Raw genomic sequence first — 25,779 nt, 5'->3', positions numbered from 1 at the left:
TTTAGAGAAGTGTCTGTTTATGTCTTCTGCCCATTTCTTCACTGGGTTATTTGTTTTTCAGATGTGGAGTTTGGTGAGTTCCTTGTAGATTTTGGATACTAGCCCTTTATCTGATATGTCATTTGCAACTATCTTTTCCCATACAGATCTGTTTTTTTTTAAAAATTCAAAAATACACACAAGCATGGAGGAAAATAATCAATGATTTTACTTCTCAGAAATGATCCTTGTTATTGATATTAGACCTTATTCCAGACTTCTTCTATATATGTTTGAATGGGTTAATCTGAAACAAACTGATTTTTAAGTTGGTGTTTTTCTCTCCACTTAATGTTTTAAAATTTCTCCATGTGATTAAATATTCTCCAACTGTAGTAACATATTAATAGCTGTATAGTACTCCATTGAGGATTACTGTGTTACCTATTGTTGGATATTTAGGTTGCCTCAGAACCCAGTTAAGATGGTACTGGCCATCTGTCCATCTGCACTCCTCATATGACATTTTACAGCTCTTAAAGCCTCTGGCTTTTGTTAATATAGTGACTTGAACTTTTCTATTGACTTCCATTTAATTTTAAAGATATATTACACGAAACACCCATTTTGTCTCAAGACTTGTCAAAATGATTACATCTTCATCAATTAACATATTACTTCTACAGTTCTGTAATGTCTACTTCATACATACTTGTTTCTGCAACATCTTCCTTATAATAAATACATGAAATAATGTGCACACTTAAGAAGCACTGCACAATTACTTCCACCTAATCCAAAGACAATTCTCATTTCTTTATTGATTCACTCAACAAGTACTTATTGAGCACGTACTGTATAACTTCTTCTATGCCATGTGCCATGGAAGAAATATTTAAGCATCTACACTGGGTATGTCTTTACTCCAAAGTCAAAGCCACAAGGAAATGCTTGGTTTTCCTATATTTTCCTCAAATATCAGAAGCAAAACTTAATTTATGTTATATCAAGATGTCACCCTACTTTTGAGTAGCATGTGGGCCTTTTTCAGCTTGTTGACCAGTTAATTAATAATAAATTCTAGCATCTCTCTTGACAGAAATGTAATCAATACCAACTTGAGCCAAATCACCAGGATTTTCAGCAGTTCTATACTTCTGTGGCCCTTAGATAACAGACAATAGATATATTATGGAAGAGGCTCATCTTGATAAGTGCGATGGGCAGTTATATTAACAAATTTGAAGGTCCCATCACCTCCACATTAAGTTTTAGAACCTACCTGTCAATATCATCCAATATGTATCTTGTATATCCTCAAGCTAAACTGTATTCCTTTATCCCATCATTTCACTTTTTAATATGTCTACCTTTACCTTCCCATTTCTTCAGTGATTCAGCTCTAAACCTAAGACTTCACCTGTTCTATCTCCCAGCCTTCAAACACCCTCCCAAATTCCCACCCAAACTAAACAATGGCCCTCTTCTAATGAATACTTCAAAGAATACTCAAAGCTGGCCTCTTTCTCAAAATCTTCCCTGACTGATTGGAAGATAAAGCAGCTTTCCAAAGAGTTCCATCTCAACAGCATGCCATTCCCCATGGAATGTGTATTTGGATATAGATAGCGTTGTTACATATGTATGAGAATATGTTTTACTTATTCACCTGCCTTTTTTCAGCCTGATTGCAAGCCCCTGAAGACTAAGAACATGTTTTCTCTCTATTCTGTAATGATCCCACCCCCACAGAGTTACTCTGCTAAATGTTGGTGCCACCTTTCTTCAAAGCAGTTATCAATAATCACAACATTTTAACTAGCTAGATCTTAGAACACAGATTTTTAGAAATAGAAGATAATCTTAGAGGTTACCGAGTCCATCACCATCTTTTTCTTTTTAAAGCTCACATTTATTTAGTATCTATTACATGCCAGATACTATGCTAAGCTCTTTATGTAAATTATCTCACATAGTCTTCACAAAAACTGATACCGTAGGAACTCTAAATATCCCCATTTTTGTGTGCATACCAAAACCTTCCTTACATCTTTTCACAATAAAGTACACATAAATAAAGGATAGTAATAGCTTAACCTAGAATGAGAACTAGAATAAGATAGCAGAGGCACCAGGGGAGCAAAATTTAAGGAGGCTTGCTCTTTCAGGGTTGTGAAGCACCTACTTAAATTTGGCCCTCTAAATACCTCTCTTGCCTCACCCTAGTTTCAGCCCTAGCCAAACCTTGCTGTGTGTCAGGTACTGCTCTAAGTATATTTATATAGTTAATATAACTATATAACAATATAATATATTGTATAATATAACAATATAACAATCTTGAGATAGATAGTATTGCCCTCATTTACAAATAAGGAAATGGAGATTAAGTAATAATATGACTAAGATCTCACAGCTAGTAAGTCATAGGGATGGGATTCAAATCCCAAGCATCCTGGTTGGAGAGAGATAATTAAATGAATACTTGAAAGAAGGATTGGAGATAGATAATTAAATGAATACACTGAAAGTTCTAGGCAGAGCTGAGCCCAGAATCCTGATTTTCTCACTCTCAATCTAGTACAATTCCCCCATACCTCTCAATATTAAAGTTTCTTTGATGCCGTATCAAATTAAATGTGAGCAATTGTTGATTTTCCTCCAATTGAACAATTTTTTTAAAGCAAGTAATAAAGATAATTGAATCAAGCACATGTAAAAGGTACCTGTCTATAATTTCTAACATTAATAGACATTTTTTTCTCCAAATTATTTAATCTCCTTAGTTGGGTCAAAGTCAAATTTCCAAACTATTAGAAAAATTATGAACTATTAACTATATGCTACCAGACTGCTCATTTTCTACCAAAAATTGTAGATATGAGCAGATCCTTTCCTGGACCACTCTCTAGGTTGTTTCTCTGGTTCTGGTAATACTTTAGTGGATTCCATGACCCAGAACTATGGAGATTATCTTCGTTAAAAGATCTAATACTTCACAGAATGTTAAGTTTGCTATATCTTCCATGGAATATTTTTTCTCTGTCTTTAAAGCTTTCTTCTCTAAGTAAGAACATCCCTTCCTTGATGTTATGTTACCTTGGTAATTCCCACATTACAGGAAGTTCCCTGATTGATGAAGTGTATAATACTTCTCAACAAAAATCAGTGAGTCAGATAAATACTACCATTTTAATTACCATTGATACTAGCTTAGTTTTTTAATTTCTTAATCTTTAACTCTTAGAAATGAATCTGATTGGCCCAGATCATCTTTCTAGGCAGACCAAAATCACCTATGACTTGCTGCCTATGGACTAACCCCCCTCAAACTAAAGATCCACCTATAATCTAATCAGGCTACAGGGTCAGGGACCAATAGAAGAGATCTTGGCAGTTTAGGGAAGCTTCATATAAATGGTACAGAATGGAAAGTGAAATAAGCAGAGCAAGGAATATTTTTATACTTTGCTATGTATTTCAGAAACAATTTGGAATAAGGTAGTCTATGTGAATTAATTTGAAATAAATTGGTTCTTTAAAACTCCTTAGTGAGTGTTAGCCTCTAAATAAAAAACTAGTCCAGTGGAAAAACTTGGAAAAATCAGAAAAATGTTGTCGTCAGGAAAATGTTAAAGAGGACTTCAGTAGCAGCAGCTGTCATGAATGGGTTAGAACATGTGAACAATATACTGTTAACACCTAGATATGAACATATAAAACTGACTTCAGTTCTGAAAGTACATCCAAGAAGTTCATGGACACTCCTAATAATATTTCACAGTTGGAACATCAACCATTTTATTTGAATACATGTATATCTGTTTTGTGTCCTTGTAAAATAAGAGTGTCTGAAGACAATGCTTTGCTATTTAAGATTTGTCTTATGCAGCATCTAACCCCACACATCAATCCAGGCAATAAATAAATAGAACAGTATAAAATGTTGAGAAATATAAATATTTTTATTTTTCATATTTATTTTTAAATTCATTTCACCATTTCAGGGAAAAAAATAACATGAGCCTGTATAGTAAAATAAAACAGGGCACCTGGGTGGCTCAGTTGGTTGAACATCCAACTTTGGCTCATGGCATAATCTCCTGGTGCCTCAGTTCGAGCCCTGCATCACGTCTGCACTGAAAGCGCTTGGGCTTCTCTGTCTCCCTCTCTCTGCATCTCCTCTGCTTGCACGCACTCACACTCTCTCTCAAAATAAATAAACTTTAAAAAGAAATGGAACTGCTATAGATTTTGGAGCTGGACAAGACTGGGTTTTTAAAAAAATGTTTATTTTAGAGAGAGAGAAAGAGCTCATGGGCAGTGGAGGGGGGGGGAGAACAAAGAGAGGGCAACAGAGGATCCAAATCAAGCTCTGTGCTAACAGCAGCAAGCCCAATGTGGGACTCAAGCTCACTAACCATGAGATCATGACCTGAGCCGAAGTTAGATGCTCAACCAACTAAGCCACCCAGATGCTCCTAGACAAAACTGATTTTGAACAGTGCTTTAACCTGAATGATCTCATCTTATAAATTTTTATGAGAATTAACCATAGAGTATGTAAAGAACATACAATGCCAACACTTGTTAATACTCAGTGTAAAGTAACTTTTAGTACTTCATCATACGTATTTCTGGAGCAGGAGAATCATAGTATAGAAACTATAACAGACTGATATATCTAATGTAAAATGTGGCCAACATCAACAAATCAAATAGTGAATAATTGTGTGTCAATCAGGGTAGGCTAAATTAATTAATGAGAAACCCAGCTAGCAGTGTCTCAGCTTCATTTACTCAGGGACTAGGGCTGACAAAGACACTACCTTCTAACAGCTACTCCTTCTGCAACATGCAGACTCTTCAGTCACTAGCAGGGTAAGAGGGCACTAGAGGGTCTCACATTGCTAAGCATATATCAGTATTAGAAATTATATATTCGCTTTACCCACAACCAATTGCAAAAGGTAGTCAATATGGCCCCATCTAATTGCAATGTGGTAGAGCAGTGTAATCCTCTCATATGTTTGGAAGGAAAGGAGAATCAGACATGGTGAACACTAGAAGACCCTACCAAAAGCTTTTCCATAGTTCAGAAGGCTATCAAAAAGGAACCATATAATTTGAGTTTAAAATAAGGTTTGAGGTTTTTTATTTGTTTTTTAAGAAGTGAATTTTATCTTCATGGTTACTTATCATGCTATTTGGTCATAGGTGCGGGGGGGGGGGGGGGGGGGGGGGGGGGGAGCAGGAAACCTTACAAATAGCCATTGCTGGAGTTGCCCTGAGTATGCCAAAATAAAAGAAGTTGCCCTCCAGAAAGGAACTTTGTACAACAAAGTGTTAAATGAAATACTACAGACAAAATAATACTCTTTTACTGTCTAGCACCACACAAGATGCTAACTAAAAGAGTAAATAAAAACATTCAACATGCATTTAGCTTTCATAATTTACCTTCTGCAAGGTTGATTTAGAGTATGCAGAATATGCCACATTATTTAAGCTGTAAAAAGGAGCTGCTTTACACTACCTGCCATGTACAATTATAATAATCTGTCAGACAAATATAATTACAGAGTGTGATGTCTGTTTGAGTGTGAAGGCTTTGATTGTGTGTTATTGTCTGCTCTACACTGTGGCACAGAATAAACAATTGTACTCTATGGTAACTCTCAGCCAGGACTGATGTTCACATCAGGAATGCCCCATCAAACAGCACAGATGGTTGGGTTTGGGTTAGAGATTGTTGACTTTGTTTGTTCCCCTCCCCCACCGAACACTTTTCCACGGGCAAACTTGACCACAGTAAGCCTTCTGCAGTACAATATGATAGGTCTCCAAGATATTGTTAATAAAATTGAGCATGAATGGGAGACTAAGACAGGGTATGGTTAATTAACAAGTACCAGCCATTTTAATGATGAAAAGTAGGTTAAGAAAGGAATCACATGTCACTTTAATGATTAAAAAAAGCATAGATGACACTGCGAGGGTTTAAAAGATTAGTTTGATATTTTATAGATAAATTGTTATTGTAATTTATTACTTGACTCTTACACCAGCTTACAAAATAGTAAAGAGCCTTTCATAATGGTGTTAAAGAAATTGGAAGGAACACCTGGTGGCTCAGTCAGTTGAGTGTTCAACTTCAGCTCAGGTCATGATTTCACGGGTTGGTGAGTTCAAGCTCCATGTCGGTCTGTGCTAACAGAGCCTGGAGCTTGCTTCAGATTCTGTGTCTCCCTCTTTCTGCCTCTCTCTCTCTCTCCCTCTCTCTCTCTCTCTCTCTCTCTCGCTCTCTCGCTCTCTCTCTCGCTCTCTCTCTCTGAAAAGTAAATAAACATTAAAAAAAAGAAATTGGAGGTATGTTTGGCTTTAAATTAAAGATGGTTTGCCATACCATCTATACAAGTTGGATCAGGCTCCATTTTTTTCTTCCAATTTTTTCCTTAAGTTCTAATTAGTTAACATATAGTGTAATTTTTATTTTGGTAGAATTCAGTGATTCATCACATATATTATACCCAGTGCTCATCATAACAAGTGAGATCAGGGTATTTTTAATTTATTTTCAGCTGATGATCTCATCACTGTGTCTGTGACCTTCATACCCAGAGATTCTGTTGTGGGACTTCTCTGTCTACAGAGTATACCTTTTGCTCTTTAAAATGAGACTTGCCTGGAAGGGATTTAAGAGATATTCACTTACCAAATTCTGCTCTGTTATAATTGATGTAATAAAGAAGTTTTATATTATAATCCAAAATACTACACCTGAGTAAATGGTCAGCCCAAAGTGACAACATCGATTTGGCATCTTGTTTTCTTTAAAATTAAAAATATATAATGTTTTGATAATATCTGAACCAGCTCATAATGATCCAACAGCTTTTCATTAACACACAAGTTTCTCTCATCTCTGAAAGAGCACTAAAATTCTGTCTCTTCCAACCCTATGAGAAAAGAATTCCAGAGATTAGTTCTTATACAGCTGATACCTTTATACTAGAGATGTGAGTTTTCTGGATTAATCTACCATTGAGAAGATATAGTATTTTTATTATCTTTCAGTGTTTGAGTCTTCCACTGTAGGTTCCAAGGACAATAACAAATCTACCATAAAATAACCACAGAATCATGAAATCTTTGCATTGGAAAGACCTCTACCTAAATCGAAATTATTACTTCATTCCTTTGACTTTAATGTACCCTGTATAGCTTTCTCTCATGGTTATTAAAAAGATAATATGCCTACTTATATTAGTCTACAAATTCCTTAAGACCAGAAATTATACTTTACTCCCCGTTGTCTCCCTAATGCTTAAAATAGGGCCTAAGGTAGAATGAATTGCTGAATTGATAGATGGTTAGAAAAAAGAAAAAAATACTATATTGCAATAATGGATATTTGTTGGACCATCTCCAGTGTCTACTCCCTCTCTTCCTTTCCAACAGTCCCAATTTCTGTTTGAAGATTCAAATGGTTTCAGAGAGGCTCTTATTATCTCCAACTCCAGGAGTGGAATATGTAATCTAGGTTAAACCAATTAGCACATTCCATCCATCTAACAAGTTTTTGGCTCTGCCTTGAGCACATGACCTAACTAAAGATTTTCATTCAGAGTGATTCTCAGAAGTATTTCTGGGAAGGAAGAGACAAAGATGCCTTTTGCTGGATGTAAATGTGGAGGCATGCAGCGCTGGAGCTGATGGCAGCCACCTCAGAACCATGAGAAGGGCAAGTCTTAGAATAGAACCAACATTAAGAAAGGTATATAGAAGAGACAGAAAGAAACTGGAAGCCTCATTTGAACCTAATCTTATCTCTGGACTTTTCAGCTACAAAAAAAGAAACAAAGAAAAAGAAAAGAAAATTCCCTTATTTTTCTTGTTAGCTTGGGTCAGATTTTCTGTTTCTTACAACACAAAGCATCCTGATTCAATTGTAAATAATGCCATTGAACAGATGTGAGCTGAACAAGCATGATGTACTTCAGAAATATTGGCAAGCCCTAATGCAAACCACTCCACAAACAAACCACAAACCAAAAGTGATGAACACTCCTAATTTCCATTTCCCACTAAAAGAAACCACGACTTCCTGAAGAAATAGTTGATTCCAGGTCTTGTGTAGGAAAGGTACAAATTGAGAATGGGACATCTAGTTAGGTCAAAAGGTAAGAAAGTTCTCAGAAGCTACTATGCTAAGCCAATTTGAAAAGGCTTCTTTTAGCCAAAAGTGAGACAGCTTGAGCATAAAATAAGAATCATTATTACTATTCTAGTCATATATAATATGAAATATAATAATATATTAACAGTAAAACAATTTGTAATAATTACATTATTATAGTTAATTATTGTTATAGATGGAAACTGATCAAGTATGTTAAAATCAATGCATTCATAGTACTAAAGGAAATAAACTTCACTGATCAAAGAGAGTATTAGAAGACCACCTAAATAAAGAGAAACAAACATTTAATTTGCCTTTCTTATATGAACTATACCTCAGAGAAAAATAATAGTTGTTAAGGAAAAGATTCTCACTATAGATATTTTATTTTCTAGCAAAGAAATGAAGAAACTCCATGTTACAAACCCTTAATGCAATAATAGATCTAGGCAATAAATATCAGTTGATGCTTATATTCCAAAAAATAAAAACCACATATTATATGTTTCTTGATGGAGGTACACCATACCACTTATGAAGTATTCTTGTCAAATAATCAAAACTGAATCATATCAAGCCTCTTAGTCTAACTACTATTCCACAGGAAATAAAAAAGAGATGCAATCAACAAAATCCAAAATGTGGGAACCTCTACAGAGAAAATGATCCAACTTTTATAAATAAATTGCAAGGAAAAATAGAGATATAATTTACAGATTAAAATGTTCTTGGGGCACCTGGGTGGCTCAGTCTGTTGATGTCGGACTCTTGATTTCAGCTCTAGTCATGATCTCACCATTTGTGGTTTTGAGCCCTACATCAGACTCTGCACTGACAGTGTGAAGCCTGCTTGTGATTCTCTCTCCCTCTGTCTCTCCCTCACTTGCACACAGTCTCTCTCTCTCTCTCTCAAATAAATAAAAAAAACTTTTTAACAATAAAAAATAAAAGATTCTTAAGAGACATAACAAATCATTTGGTAATGTGCAGACCTTGTTGACATTCTGGTTTGAACAAACAAATCATAAAAAATAGGAGACAATCAGAGAAATGGGGATGCTGACTAGATATTTGATGATCGTAAGGAATTCTTATTTTTGTTGGTGTGATGTTACCATTGTTGTGATTTTTTTATTTTTTTTAATGTTTATTTTTGACAGAGACAGACAGACAGACAGATAGCATGAGCAGGGGAGGGGCAGAGAGAGACAGAGACACAGAATCCAAAGACAGGCTCCAGGCTCTGAGCTGCCAACACAGAGCCCGTTGCAGGGCTCAAACCCATGAACCAGGAGATCATGACCTGAGCCAAAGTCGGCTGCTTACCCAACTGAGCCACCCAGGTGCCCCTGTTGTGATTTTTTTTTTTTTTTGGTTTCTTATCTTTTATAGATACATACGGAAGTAGTTATGGATGCAAAGACATGGTATCTTTAATACAACAGTAATAGGAGAGAAGGGAAGTAAAAGTAAAACAAGATTGACCATGAGTTCATTGTTGAAGTTGAGTAATTGCTATATAAAGTTTCATTATACTTTTCCTTCTACTCTTGGGTACTATTTAAGATTTTCCACAATAAAGTTATAAAGTATATCATTGTGTTATCATTCAAAATTATATACACATGCCAGCCTTTCTTGCTTTCATATAAACAGACTGTCATCCTTCAATCATGTTTTACTTTTCCCACATTGAAATTCACCCACATACCTACCATAGTCACCAATATCTACATACCTTCTTCCCAGACAGTGGGCATTATCCCATACATGCAAACTCATCCCCGTGGAGGAACTATAAGAAACCCATCACTCTCCAAGCTCACACACAAAGACTTCATTTTTATAGACAGATTTTTCTTCCATTCATTTCCTTATACCTCTATTCTACTTTAATGGCACTGTTCATTCCAATTCCCAGACCCCCCTTTAAAAATGAACCATACTCCCTAACTCATCCAGACAGACCTATAGCCAGTACTAGGTTGAAAAGTTCCAACATCTACATTTCTGTGGGTCTCTATACATAATCTGGCTCAAGGTAAACCTCTTAAGTGAAATGCTCTCCTGGAAATAAAACCTCTTCTCTATGTTCTTCTATTTTATTTCAAACTCAATACAAAGCAATGGTCCCCAAAGAAAACTTACGCTGGAGTTAGGTTCACACTATTTCCCTGAAATGTAATATGAGATTTAAACACAGATGATATGACTGGTTAATAAATGTCACCATTGAGTAGCTTTGTTCACCTAATAATATCATTCAGATCATTATAAACAAATTGAAGGGGTTCTTATGTGAAACAAACACGGCAGGACTTATTCCTGCGTAACACAAGACTGAGGCAGGGCAGCCAATCCTAACGGCCTTCAAGAGGGGGCAAGGCTGGCGTGCAGCTTTGTGGTATCCCGGGAGGATTTTATTTCCAAATATAAAATTCATGCCATGTTCACAGGCAGAACCTTAGAATAGTCATAATGATCTAATGGCAGCATTACTATGGAAGGCTGCTACTAATACTTTGAACCACTGCCGTTCTATACAGATCCAGGGATATGATTTCAAAGCTCATGTGGAATGAAGACTGCCCCAGCTGAAAGCAATCCACCTGAGTAAAAAAGAGAGGAAAGAAAAGAACAGGGCAGAATGCAACTGAAGCCCACAATTTGGGATTTCTAGGATGGGGAGGTCGGAGTTTGTTCTTTGATTGTGGGGTTTCTTTTATTATTGTTGTAGTTTGAAGGAGTGGCAAAGAAAGAGAAAATGTCTCTAAATTGGAAGGCATAGCCTGACTCTGACTTTTTTAATTACCTCTAACGTAAAGATTCTAATGTGTTCATTTTCATCATCCAAGAAGAGAGGAATAGTAATCGCCTTCCTCACCTTTATGGTTTCTTCCCTCTACAACAAAGGACCAAGAGTTTATTGATGACAGTTCCCTTATGCTCAATCTTGCTTCACCACTTATGGCAAAAATAAAAGAAATACCATATTAACTGCAAAAGAGTTGGGAACCCCTATAAGTCTAGCCTAATAAACATCTAAGACCTGTTGGGCTTGTCACTTAACTTTTGGACAGAAATAGCTGTTGTTGTGTTTCTAGAAATTGAGCAAAACATCGGATCCTTTGCAAACAAGGAAACTGCATAACAGGTAAGTGCCTATATTTATAGGTAACATTCACTGTTTCAAAGCTAACCCTGAAATTCTCATGGAGTTTCTGATAGAGCTAATAAGCCTGTAAAATAAACAAAAATAAATAAAATTTTTAAATATTGCTAAAACTTCTTTTCATCCCTTCAATAATCGGCAGTTGGGATTCATAATTTTAGCAGTATTTCTCACATATAATGCCGAATTTGGAAACACCTATTTAAAGTATATTGTAGTGTGTTTAAGATATATTGATTCTTTAGAGAAAAGGTGCTGTAGAAAACTAATGAAAGCTTATTTTTGAAACTTTATAAAATACATGCATTTGAATTAGGTTTTTAGCTAGATAATCTTTTTGGCAGGTAATATGTAGAGATCCCATATGCCTCAGATTTTAAGGTTCTGGAGTATGGAAAGAAAAAGGTGGTGGCCTAAAGAAGTTCATTCTGAGAGTAGAATAGTTCTCAACAAAAATCCAAGCAGGAATGCCAATTTTGGCCTTGAAAATGCATTCACTTATGTTATTTGGAATGTGAAGGAAATCTGAGATATATAAAAAGTAGAGTTATAAAGGGCAGCTGGATTCAACCACATGGCCAAATTTGAATCAGCAAACTGACATTCTCTGAGATAACACACATTATGTCCTTTAAAAAAGGAAAACAAGAGCCAAGTATCATTACTCATTTGTTATTTTGTGAGCTGGTTCAACTCAAGAATACATAATTTTCTTGTTATAATGCAAACTAAGGAAGGACGAAAGCCAGATATAAACAGTCTCCTCCTTCTGGAGTAAAATATATAGCTATCCAGGGATTCGACATGATTATGAAGAGACAGATGCTTTGATTCTTGGCTGCTATAGGACCTGGCCTGGCAACCTATAGGTTTATAATCAGAGAGGTAAAGATGAGTCTAAGAGATATAAAAATTGGAAGTAAAATGTTTTATAAGTGAGCTAAAGTTTGGTCAAGTTTAACTTAAGCAAAGTAAGCTGATGCAGAATGTGCAGAAAAAGGTTTCACCAGAAAACCAGTGTAGTATCATCTTAGCTAAAGTATGACATTTGAACTTTTATGTAGAAGCATGAGTTTCTAATGCATTAAACTTTGGAGTTATATAGTAGACAAATTCTTAGCCTTTTTCATTTTTCTTTGGAAATTTTGTTGACTTATGTATTACCAACATATACATAGCATTTGATTAACATGTGTATTTTGTAGAGATGTTTTATGTAAGCCAACTAAATAATGTTTTTCATACATGACTTCCAAATTTAGGACAAATATAGAAATGTTGTTTATGTTCTAATGTCATTTATTATATTGAAGTTGCCTTGATTATTTAATTTCCCTGTTTGCTAGAGTTGGAAACAGTTTACATATCACACTATAAATGACTTGGTCTTCCAGTATCTTATTGTCTTATTCTAAAAGTATAATATGGCATTGAGGGTGAAGCTGAGAAGGTGGCAGAGTAAGAGGACCCTAAGCTCACCTTGTCCAGTGGATACAACTAGATAACACATCAGCAAAAATAACCCAGAAAATGAAGCCTGGCAGAACAAACTCCACAATGAAAAATAGAATGGATAGGAAGAGTAGAGACTTGGGGTGGAGGGTGGAAGATCCAGCGGTATGGAGAAGGGAGAGAAATATATTCTCACACCACAAAGTCCACATGGGGAAGATGAACCCCTGTAACATTTAGCTTTGAAAGTGAAGGTGGCTGAATTTTGTGAGTTCTTACAACCAACAGGACTTAAAACCTGACAGTTTAGAAGTTAGTGGACTCAGATCTGGAAAAGCCCAGAGAGTGATAGGAAACAGAGCCCCCACCCTTAAAGAGACAGCACAACAGTCTGAGGAGATACAGCCTAGAAGCAGTATTGAAAAATACCTTGGACATATGGAAGGGAGAATAGTTTACTCATTTTAGAGCACACCATGGACCAATAATGATTGTAGAGGGACTTCTCCAGGAACAAAGGAAGTGGCTGGAACCATCTTCCTTCTCCATTCTCTGGCATAAACAAGTGGTTACCTGCAGGAAACGGCTCTGCACCAGCATTCGCTATCTAGCTTTCTTACACCAAGCCTCACCCCTCACACTCTGGTGGATCCACCCTTCCCAGTCACTTTTGCCTCAGTCCCAATGCTGTGGGCCCCCTCCCCCAAAAGACCTGTGCAAACCTTGCCAACATCTTATCTCCTGACCTGCATGCTTTGTGACGCCTCAGTCCCCATGGTGGTGGGGGACAGCTAGCAATGCAGAAGCCTGAGGCACATCTTGTTAAAATCACATGTTCCACCCCATCTGGGAACAAAACACTGCCCACAATAGGCAAAGAGAGCCTTCACAAACAGCTGGACTGAAGGAAAATTTGGCCAGGACACAATAGCAGGGTGCATGCAACACACATAGGAGACACTCCCTGAAGTGCCAGGTTCTGGTGAACAGGGGACACCACACTCCAGGGCACTACAGGACCCCTTCTTCATAAGGCCATTACTTTCAAGAGCAGGAGACATAGCTGACTTCCTTGACTCACAGAAACAGACACAGAGAGTTGGACAAAATGAAAAGACAGAGGAATATGTCCCAAATGAAAGAACAGGACAAAACCACAGCAAGAGACCTAAGAAAAAAGGATATAAGTAACATGGCTGATGGAGAATTTAAAGTAATGATTATAAAACTACTCCCTGGACTTGAGAAAAGAGTGGAGGACTTCAGTGAGACCCTTAACAAAAAGATAAAAAAAAGAACCAATCAGAGATGAAGAACACAGTAAATGAAATAAAAAATATACTAGATATGGAGTATAGCAGGCTAGAGGAATCAGAGAAATGAATAAGTGACCCTGAAGACCAGTAATGGAAAGTAATCAAGCTGGGCATGAGAAAAAAAAATTATACAAAATAAGAATAGACCTAGGGAACTTAGTGATTCCATCAGTGTTATAGGGATCCCAGGAGAAAAAAGGGAGGGCAGAAATTTTATATGAAGAAATAATAGCTGAAAACTTCCCTAATCTGGGGAAGGAAACAGATACTCAGATCTAGGAAGCATAGAGATTCCTAAACAAAACCAAGTCAACAAGGTCCACACCAATACCCATACTAATTAAAATGGCAAAAAGTAGTAACAAAGAATTTTAAAGCAGCATGAGAAAAGAAGACAGTTACATAAAAGGGAAACCCCATCAGTGTATTAACAGAATTTTCAGCAAAAATTTTGCAGGCCAAAAGGGACTGAAATGATCTATTCAAACTACTAAAGAAAATATCTGTAGAATATTCTATCTAGCAAGGCTATCATTCAGAATAGAAGGAAAGATAAAAGTTTCTCACACAAATAAAAGCTAAAGGAGTTCATGATCACTAAATTGGCATTATAAGAAATGCTAAAGAGGACTCTGAGTGGAAAGAAAAGACCATAAGTAAGAGTAAGCAAAACAATAAAAATAAATAGATCTATAAAAATCAGCCAAGGGATTCACAAAATAAAAGAATATAAAATATGACACAATGCCCTAAATATGGGGCGGAGGGGAGAGAAGTAAAGAATGAGTTCAAACTTAAGTGACCATCAACTTACTATAGACTACTATAAGCATAAGATATTGTATGCAAACCTAATCATAACCACAAATCAAGAACCAGTAATAGATAGGAAAAAATAAAGAAAAAGGAACCCAGTATGTTGCTAAAGAAAGCCAGCAAACCGTGAAAGAGTAAAAGAATAAAGGCCCAGAGACTACAAAACAACCACAAAATAAGTAACAAATGTCAAAAAATACACACCTATCAATAATTACTTTGACTGTAAATGGACTAAACATTCCAATCAAATGACATAGGGTGACAGAAAAGATTTAAAAAACAAGATCTATCTATATACTGTGTACAAAAGACTCATTTCAGACCTAGAGACAGGTAGATTGAAAGTAGGAGAATGGAGAAATATTTATCATGCAAATGGATGTCAAAAGAAAGCTGTGTAGCAATACTTATATTGGACAAAATAGACTTTTCAGCAAAGACTATAACAAGAGACAAAGAAGGACACTATATAAAGGGAACACTCGAATAAGAAAATCTAACAATTGTAAATATTTATGCACCTGGAACACCCAAATACATAAATCAGTTAATAACAAATATAAAGGAACCAACTGATAGTAAGGGACTTTAACACCCTACTTACATCAATGGACAGATTACCCAAACAGAAAATCAATAAGAAAACAGTGGTTTTAAATGACACATTGGACAAGACGGATTCAGCAGATATATATAGAACATTCCATTCTAAAACAGTAAAATACACATTCTTTTCAAGTATACGTGGAACATGCTTCAGAAAGTATCACATTTTTAGGCCACAAAAGAGTCTCCACAAATTCAAAAGGATCAAAATCATACCATGCATCTTTTATGACCACAATACTATGAAACTAGCAAACAATGACAAGAAAAAATCTGGAAAGAGCACAAATACATGGAGGTTAAATAATATGCTACTAAATAATGAATCCATCAACAGGAAATCAAAGAAATCAAAAACTACATGGAAACAAATGAAAATGAAAACACAATGGTTCAAAATCTTTGGGACACAGCAAAAGCAGTTCTAAGAGGGAAGTTTACAACAATACAAGCCTAACTCAATAAGCAAGAAAAATCTCAAAAATCCTAAACTTTCTAACCTAAAAAGTCTAGAAAATAAGAAAGAACAAAACCTAAAACCAGCAAAAGGAAGGAAATTACAATAAACATTTAAGCAGAAATAAATGATAAATAAACTAAATAGATCAATAAAACCAAAAGCTAGTTCTTTGAAAACAAAATTGATAAAGCTCTAGCCAGATTCATCAAAAAAAAGAGAGAGAACTCAAAATAAGAAATGAAAGAGAAAAAATAGCAACTGACACAACAGAAAAAAATGATAGTAAGAGAATATTATGAGAAATTATATGCCAGCAAATTGGACAAAGTCCTAGAAACAATAAGCTACCAAAACTGAAGCAATAAGAAATAGAAAGTTTGAACAGACATTGCTAACAATAAAATCGAATCAGTAATCAAAAAACTCTCAATAAACAAAGATCCAGGACTAGACAGCATCACAGGGGAATTCTACCAAACATTTGAAGAAGAATTAATACTTCTCAAACTTTTCCAAAAAATAGAAGGGGAAAGAAAACTTCTTTGAGGCCAGCATTAACCTGATACCAAAACCAGATAAAGACACCACAAAAAAAGAACTGCAGGCCAATATCTCTGATGAACATAGGTGCAAAAATCCTCAAAAAAATTTGGTAAACCAAATCCAACAATACACTGAAAAAATCATTTACTGCTATCAAATGGGATTTGCAAGGGGGGTTCAGTATTTTCAAATCAATCAACATGATACAGCACATCAATCAGAGAAAGGATAAAAACCTTGTGATCATTTGATGAAGCATAACATCCATTCATGATTTTTAAAAAAGCCTCAACAAAGTATATTTAGAAAGAATATACCTCAATGTAATAAAAGCCTTATTAAAAAAAAAAACCCACAGCTAACATCATACTCAATGGGGAAAACCTAAGAACTTTTCCCCTAAAGCCAGAAACAAGACACTCTTACCACTGTTATTCAGTATAGTACTGGAAATACTAGCCACAATAATTAGACAACAAAAAAGAATTAAAAGGCATCCATATTGGTAAGAAAGAAGTAAAACTTTCACTATTTGCAGATGTCATGATACTATATACAGAAAACTCCACCACAAAACTACTAGAACTGATAAATGAAGTCAGTAAAGTCACAGAATACAAAATCAACGTACAAAAATCCCTTGAATTTCTATACATCAATAATGAAGCAGCAGGAAGAGAAATTAAGAAAACAATCCATTTACAATTGCACCAAAAATTATAAAATACTCCAGAAAATAAATCTCCCAGAAAATAAAATGACAAAAAAATGTATAATAGGAAATAAATGAAAGAAAATTGGAGGCCTGATCCAAGAGGTCTGTATCTAAGTTCAAAAAGAAAGAACAGTAGCGCCTGGATGGCTCAGTCAGGTAAGCAAGCATCTGACTTCAGCTCAGGTCATGGTCTCACAGCTCATGGGTTCAATCGAGCCCCACTTTGGGCTCTTGCTGACAGCTCAGAGCCTGCCTGCTTTAGATTCCGTGTCTCCCTCTCTCTGCTCCTTCCCCGCTCACACACTGTCTCTCCATCTCTCAAAAATAAATAAAACATTTTAAAAATTAAATTAAAAAAAAGAAAGAACAGAGAAAATAGTAAGATAGAATTGCAAAAAAAAAAAAAAAAAAAAAAGCCAAACTGAAGTAAGTCTAAAGATGGGAAACAGCAAAATGAATAACAACGAAAAGACTTTGATGAAATCACATCATCCTGAAAGTTCAGAACAATGGGAATATTAATGCTACCAAAAAAACCCAAAAAACTTTATTAGAAAAGACTAGTTGACTAATTATGGCATTTTACTGGAAGAGACAACATAGTTCTGCCAGAAAGTTTGCTTTGCATCAGGTTAATGCTGCCACAGGTCTCTGTATATGCAACTTTTTGTCCTCTCTTACTAGCTGGTAGTCAAGTGTCCTGATTAATTAGATAACATAGTGAGTCGGCTGATGTTTGATATTCAGCATTTTAGGAGTATCAATGTATGATGTATAGAAGCATGGATCATATGCAAGATGATTATTGTATGGAAGTTAAAGATGGCCTGTAATAATAACACTAACATTTATTGAATTCTTATTAAGTTCCAAGTGCTTTCCTTGGTTTATCACCAAAGATGAACCTTTACGGATAAAGAAATTTAAAACAGGCAACTTTCCCAGGTTGCTAGGCCTCAGATTAGACTGAAGGCATTGTAGTTTCAGTGCCTGTGCTCTTGACTGCTGCTCCCTTCTGCCTAAATACATACTTAGAGAAATAATGAAAAGGATAGAAACTTGCAAAATCGAGGTGGAAAGAAACCTCCTCTGGTGGGGGTTCTGGTAGAATGAAGTGAACTAATACCAGACAGCAGGAGTCATGAGGGTTAGGAGGTAGGTTTATCAGAATTGAAAACTGATGTGATTTTGTTAATGATTCATTTAACTTGTGGAACGATGCTGATAAGCTTCTTTACTGAAGAAGGCAAGAATATTGGCATCAAAATGGATCTTCTGAGACTCTCCCTTCATACCTTTCATGTCTTTTTACTACCATTTCTTTCACTTCTTATTCGTTTTAATCACCAGGCTTCCCATTACAAGCAGAGAAACCCAAGCCTGGCTTCTCTTCTTTGAACTTTTCTTTGCTTACATTTGCCCACAGGAGTCTTGGCAACTAGGCACAATGATGGCAACCTGAAGGCAAAGAAGACCTGGATCCCCCTTCCACCCCCGGTCTCATTAAATATGGTGCAGTTCCTACCAAGAGGGCTGGGGGTGGAGGCTGTGTGGGCAAAAGACACAGCTTCCAAATGTTCCTCTAAATATTCATAAAAACATGTCAGTGTTGCTAAACCCACAGCAAATGATAATCATCTGTCCCCCTACAGCCTGCATCTTTTTGCTGTTAATCCTTTTGTCTGCCTTGAAATCTTACCCAGCATTGTTTCTTCCTCTATCCTTGCGTGTTTGAATTGCTGCTAGCAACCCCAGCCTTTGCAGCTCTTCATGAAAGTCTGTGGTACCCTTTTAAAAGCAGTAGTCCTCTGCTGCCAGCAAGGGATGTAAATGACATACGCCATCCTAGGGATGTTGCTTCATCTCATCTCAATTCCTTGCTCTTGGGGAACACAGCAATTATTCTGCCCAGGAACTGATGGGGATTTCTGAACAACCTGGCACATCTAAAACATTTTTCTGACTCATTGAGCTGGCATATACTGCTAGATCAGCACTGGCCCTGCTCCACACAGCCTGTCACCAACAGTGGGTGTCGTTGTAAGCACTAGTTTTGATTGTGGCAAGATGGGCTCTGTGACTCTCCTCTTGTTCTGTTGAGTTCAGAAAAGGCATCTGGACTCCATTCACATTACATTTGACAAGAGTCCAAAACCTAAATGAATGTTGCTAATAAAGAACTGTAAGGAAAAAACATGTTGAGAACTACTGAGTGTATTCAACACATATCAAGCTTGGAGCAGGGGGAAAAGGAGGAGAATAAATGCGCTGGGTTAAGATCACCAACTGGAGGGCAAGAGCTCTGGGCTCTGTTCCTGGCTCCATCCAAGAACTGTGCCTCAGCTTGCCTTCTTTAAATTTAGAGTGCTCAAAAGTGCTTTATGATGCAGAAGAGACTACATGTAACCTTGCATATGTTTAACTCTGCTGTTGGTCAACTAAGTTTCAAATGAGCTAGTATTAATTGAACAACCATTCTGTGCCTAAGTCAGTGGATGCCAAGGGGTGGCTTTAGCATCTGCATAATCTTTCCTGGCTCCTTCTCTCCAAATCTTTGATCTGGATAACTGGCATGTCCTCTCTCTTTTATATAGTACATTCAAACTTGGCCTATGCCCAGTTCCCTTTTATCTTTAACGGGCATATCTCTTGTATTTCAAACTCTATCTTGGTCCCAGAAGAATTTATTTCTAAATTGGTCAGAGTAGGCGGGAAACTGTTAATACATGTAAACTTAAACTAAATATCAACAAACTCCCCATTTTACAATGATTATTTCCTGCAGTATCTTCTAAATATGAATTATCTGCAAATATACATAACCAAGGTAACTAAATGAAGAAACTTTTAAAAGAATATCTTAAGTTTTAGGAGGGATGCCTAGGTGGCTCAGTTAGTTGAACATTGGACTCTTGCTTTCAGCTCAGTTCATGAATCAGGGTCGTGGAGTCAAGCCTCATGGGATTCTCTCTTTTTCTCATTCTGCCCCCTGCCTTGCTCTTGCATTCATTCTCTCTCTCTCTCTCTCTCTCTCTGTCTAAAAAAAAAAAAAAAGAATATCTTAGTTTAGGATAATTATTAAATTCTTCTTTCAGATAACATTTAGCTACAATAAAGTAAGATGATAGATCTAGATAACCTTAGATTATCCTGATAAAAATTACATTGACTATATATAAAACATTGCTTGTCTTCATATTATCTAATATAGAGGCAATATGCCTTGCTCATTAAAAGGTGCTGTCACATTCACTATTACTCAACCTAGTGTTGGAAGTCCTAGCCTCAGCAATCAGACAACACAAAAAAATAAAAGGCATCCAAATGGCAAAGAAGTCAAACTTTCACTTTTCGTAGATTACATGATACTGTATTCGCAGATGACATGATACTATACATGGAAAACCCAAAAGACTCCACCAAAAACCATCTAAAACTGATCCATAAATTCAGCAAAGTCACAGGATATAAAATCAATGCACAGAAATCGGTTACATTTTTATACACCAATAATGAAGCAGCAGAAAGAGAAATCAAGGAATCAATCCCATTTACAATTGTACGAAAAGCCATAAAATACCTAGGAATAAACCAAACAAAACAGGTAAAAAAAATCTATACACTGAAAATTATAGAAAGTTTATGAGAGAAATTGAAGAAAACACAAAAAAAAACAGAAAAATATTCCATTTCATGGACTGGAAGAATAAAAGTGTTAAGATGTTGATACTACCCAAAGCAATCTATATATTTAATGCACTACTTATCAAAATAACACCCGCAATCTTCACAGAGCTAGAACAAATACTCCTAAAAATTTCATGGTACCAAAAAAAAAAAACAAAAAACAAAAAACAAAAAACCCTGAATAGCCAAAGCAATCTTGAAAAAGAAAACTAAAGCTGGAGATATCACAATTCTGGACTACAAGCCATATTACAAAGCTGTAATAATCAAGACAGTATGGTAATGGCACAAAAACATAAACTCAAATCAATGGAACAAAATAGAGAACCCAGAAATGGACCCACAAATGTATGGCCAACTAATCTTGGACAAGGCAGGAAAGAATATGGAAATTGAAAAAAGTCTCTTCAGCAAATGGTGTTGGGAAAACTGGACAAGCGAAACGCAGAATGAACCTGGACCACTTTCTTACACCATACACAAAAATAAACTCAAAATGAATGAAAAACCTAAACTAAGACAGGAAGCCATCAAAATCCTAGAGGAGAAAACAGGCAACAACCTCTTTAACCTTAGCTGCAGAACTTCTTTCTAGACATGTCTCCAGAGGCAAGGGAAACATAAGCAAAAAGGAACTATTAGGACCTCATCAACATAAAAAACTTCTACACAGTGAAGGAAACAATCAGCAAAACTCAAAGGCAGCCAGTGAAATGGGAGAAGATATTTGCAAGTGACATATCAGATAAAGGGTTAGTATCCAAAATCTATTTTAAAAATTTTATCAAACTCAACACCCATAAACGAATAATCCAGTGAAGAAATGGGCTAAAGACATGAATAGACACTATTCCATAAAAGACATCCCAATGGCTAACAGACACATGAAACAACGCTCAACATCACTCATCATCAGGGAAATGCAAATCCAAACCACAATGAGGTACTACCTCACACCTGTCAGAATACCTAACATTAACAATTCAGGCAACAACAGATATTGGTGATGATGCAGAGTAAGAGGAACACTACTGCACTGCTGGTGGGAATGTAAACTGGTGCAGGCACTCTGGAAAACAGTATGGAGATGCCTCAAAAAATTAAAAATAGAACTACCCTATGACCTAGCAATTGCACTACCACATATTCATCCAAAGGATACAAAAATGCTGATTTGAAGAGACACATGTACCCTAATATTTATAGCAGCACTATCAACAATAGCCAAAATATGTAAAGAGCCCAAATGTCCATCGATGGATGATTGGATAAAGAAGATGTGATATATATATATATATATATATATATATATATATATATATATACAATGGAATATTAATCATCAATCAAAAATAATTAAATCTTGCCATTTGCAACAATGTGGATGGAACTGGAGTATATTATGGTAAGCAAAATTAGAGAAAGACAAGTATCATATGACTTCACTCATATGTGGAATTTTAGATACAAAACTGATGAACATAAGGGAAGGGAAGCAAAAATAATATAAAAACAAGGAGGAGACAATACATAAGAGACTCTTAAATACAGAGAATAAACTGAGGAGGGTTGCTGGAGGGATTGTGGGTGGGAGTATGGACTAAATGGACAAGGGTAATTAAGGAGGACACTTGTTGGGATAAGCCCTGGGTGTTATATGTAAGTGATGAATCACTAAAATCTATTGCTGAAATCATTATTACACTATATGCTAAATAACTTGGATGTAAATTTTAAAAGATAATAATAATAAAAGTGGCATCACATGAATAAGAAGCAAATATTCCCAATATTTTTAACTGCTTTGGCCAGAGAAATTTTTCTCTATCTAAATATTTGCAGAAATATTATGGTGTATGCAGGGTATCTATATGTTAAGAATGTTTAGTTTCAGCCCATGACTCTAAGACCTTAACTAGTCCAGTTTGAAAACTAGGAAAAGTAAATAAAAGCTATAAATAATCTAATGTTGCCATTGGTGGATTATTTCATAGTAGATAGTCATGTCAACAGTTATCTTCTCCAAAGGTGAAACACTGGGCCAGGAATTCAGACTTGTAATTTGTCAAACAAGCATCTAGTATACAGTGTTGATCAAACATATAATAAAGTATTAATAATACCCATATTATTTTGGGGTAGTAGAAGACTGCCCTTTTTGAGGACGGAATGTCTGTCCTTGGATCTAGCCATGTGTCTGAACAAGCAAGGATTGGAACACAGCATTCGTAACAGAATAACCTTCAAATATCTCTATAGGTAAAAAGTCTTAGTAAAGTTGGAAAAATATATGGCTTACTTAAAAGGGAAAATAGTAATGAGTACAGCTGTACATATGGTGAGTTCCAGGTATTGGTGAGGCAGTCGAGCATCGAGGACCCTGAAGTTAGCTAGAAAGGTAAAATTACAGGATTGAAGAGTAGATTTGGGACTCAGCTGCTTAAATCATAGGAGTTGAGCTCCTAGAGAAAGAGCATACACAGGAGGGAGCAGGCATCCAAGGCCTGAAGCTTGTGGGACTCTTGCGACTACAAGTCAAGAAGGGAATTGGACAGAAATTTGGAGATAAGTCAGAAGATGAGAACTGAAGAATGAATCTCATATTTGGATTAAAGCTAATCACTCATTTAGTTATTCAGCTCTTAAACCAATATTTAGAATGCTTATTTGTACCTGCACCTGTGCCAGGAACTGGAGATATAAAGATTGAAGGATGCATGTCATGCCTTTTAGTGCTGGAATTGAAAACTAAACAATATTATATAAAATGCTAATTGTTTCTATTATGAGATACCAATTATATGGAACTTTTCAGGAAAGTCTTCGTCAACCCTCAATTTCCCTCCCAATTAACCAAATTTCCTCCCTCCATCACAGCCAAATTTTGACATTTGCTGTTTCCATTTCTTTACCTTTTATTCCTCAATTCACTCTAGGGTAACTTTTGCAGCCACCACTCCACCAAAGTTGCTTTCATGTTTCCTTGCTAAATTCCAAGATAATCTTCAATCCTTATATGCTTGACCTCTTGGCAGGATTTGATACCCTTAATCATTCTTTTTAAAATATTTCTTCCTTTGGCTTTGCATGGCAACACATTCTCACCTTATTGGCCAGTTCTTTGAAGAACGTCCTTTACACCATAAGTATTGGGGATCCCTGGAGCTCTCTCTTCTTTTTTTAAGTCTATTTATTTATTTTGAGAGAGAGTGAGGCAGAGAGAGAATCCCAAGCAGGCTTCTGTCAGTGTGGAGCCCAATGTGGGGCTCGAATCCACGAACCTCAAGATGACTTACGCAGAAATCAAGAGTCGGATGCTTAACTGACTAAGCCACCCAGATGCCCCCTCTCTTATTATGTGTACCCAAATTAGTTCCTCACCATACTCATCATACTTCATGTTATTTCATTGTCTTTCCTACCACTGTAAACTTTATCAGGCCAGGATTATATCCCTGCTCCATTTCCAATGCTAACCCCATGTATGATGTAAAGTTTGTGCTTAATAAAAATGAACAGTTGACTAAGAATCCTTTTACAGTAAAGTTGTATTTGAATTGAGGCTTAAAAGAAAAGTAGGAATATCAAGAAAGAAATAGATGGTAAAGGATTAGAGACATTTTGTGCATTTTTGAACAGATGAATGATATACCAAGATTTGAAAGTTAGATCACTCCAGTGGCAGTGTTGGGGATAGACAGGAGAAGGGGACTCAGGGCAACTGATATTGCAATAGTTTTAGCAAAGAGGCCAATGGCTATAAAGATAAAGGAAAGGGGAATGAATGGTTCAAAACATAATTCAGAGGTTGAGCCAAGAAACCTTAAAGATGGATTGGTTACAGAAGGTGACAGAGTGGAATCTTGGATGCCTTGTATTCCTTCTCTAGCATGGGACTCATAGGAGAAAAGAAATTTGGGGAAAAAGACTAGGACTCAATGAGATTTAGGTTTTTAAGTGTTCCATTATAGGTGCAGAAGTTAGAATACATTATAAATTCTAGGAGTTCAGAAACCATGTCAGTTTAATCACATAGTTTATCCTAATTTTGGTACTTGATAAATTCCTTTGATAGTGTTGATGGAATACTACATTGCCAATCCTGCTTTGCAGTTCCATCTAGGGGATCCCCTTTATACAAAGACGTGTGTTTATTTACGCATCCCTGTGGGGGTTGCCCTTTAGATGAACATTATCTATTTTTGCAGATGCTGTTTCAAAATTGATTAGTTCTCCGACCCACCCACTGAAATCATCCAACCTATTGAAGAAGCAGAATGGGATGTGGATTATAGGGTTTCAGATAACACCAAGTCCCTTGTGAAAGGTATGTTATTTCATTGCTTTGTTCTGCTTTTGGAAGAGTGTAACTGTGTTTTCTTTTCTCCAACTGTATAGGTCACAGCAATTTTTTTTTCCACCAGGAATTACAAGCTATACGGAAGATTTCCAGAGTAGAATCACAGTCTCACACAAATGCTAAATACAACTAATCAGGGCCTAGAAGGTACATAGAGAGTAATTAGTAGGTTATATTTGGGTCAGTACTAAGGTCATTTATGAGATACTACAAGAAAAAGACTGCCTTTCTGTAGAGAAAAATGGAAATATATTCATTTTTGCATTGTAATATATGCATTAAAATGGATTAAAGGCATTTTTGGTAATTTCACATGTATATGTATCTCCGTATGTAAGATGGTTTTAAAGTGCAAACTGAAACTTTGTACTTTATTCATAATGAGAGTATTAAAATTGGTAACAAGGAATTGCGTAAGTTTGTCCACTATGCTATAACTAGTGTCAGAACTGACAAAAGGGGATGCTCATTCTTAACTTAGTAGGCTT

The sequence above is a fragment of the Suricata suricatta genome, chromosome 9 (genome assembly GCF_006229205.1).
Source record: "Suricata suricatta isolate VVHF042 chromosome 9, meerkat_22Aug2017_6uvM2_HiC, whole genome shotgun sequence".
In the NCBI taxonomy this organism is placed as follows: Eukaryota; Metazoa; Chordata; class Mammalia; order Carnivora; family Herpestidae; genus Suricata; species Suricata suricatta.
This window is presented reverse-complemented; position numbering follows the sequence as displayed.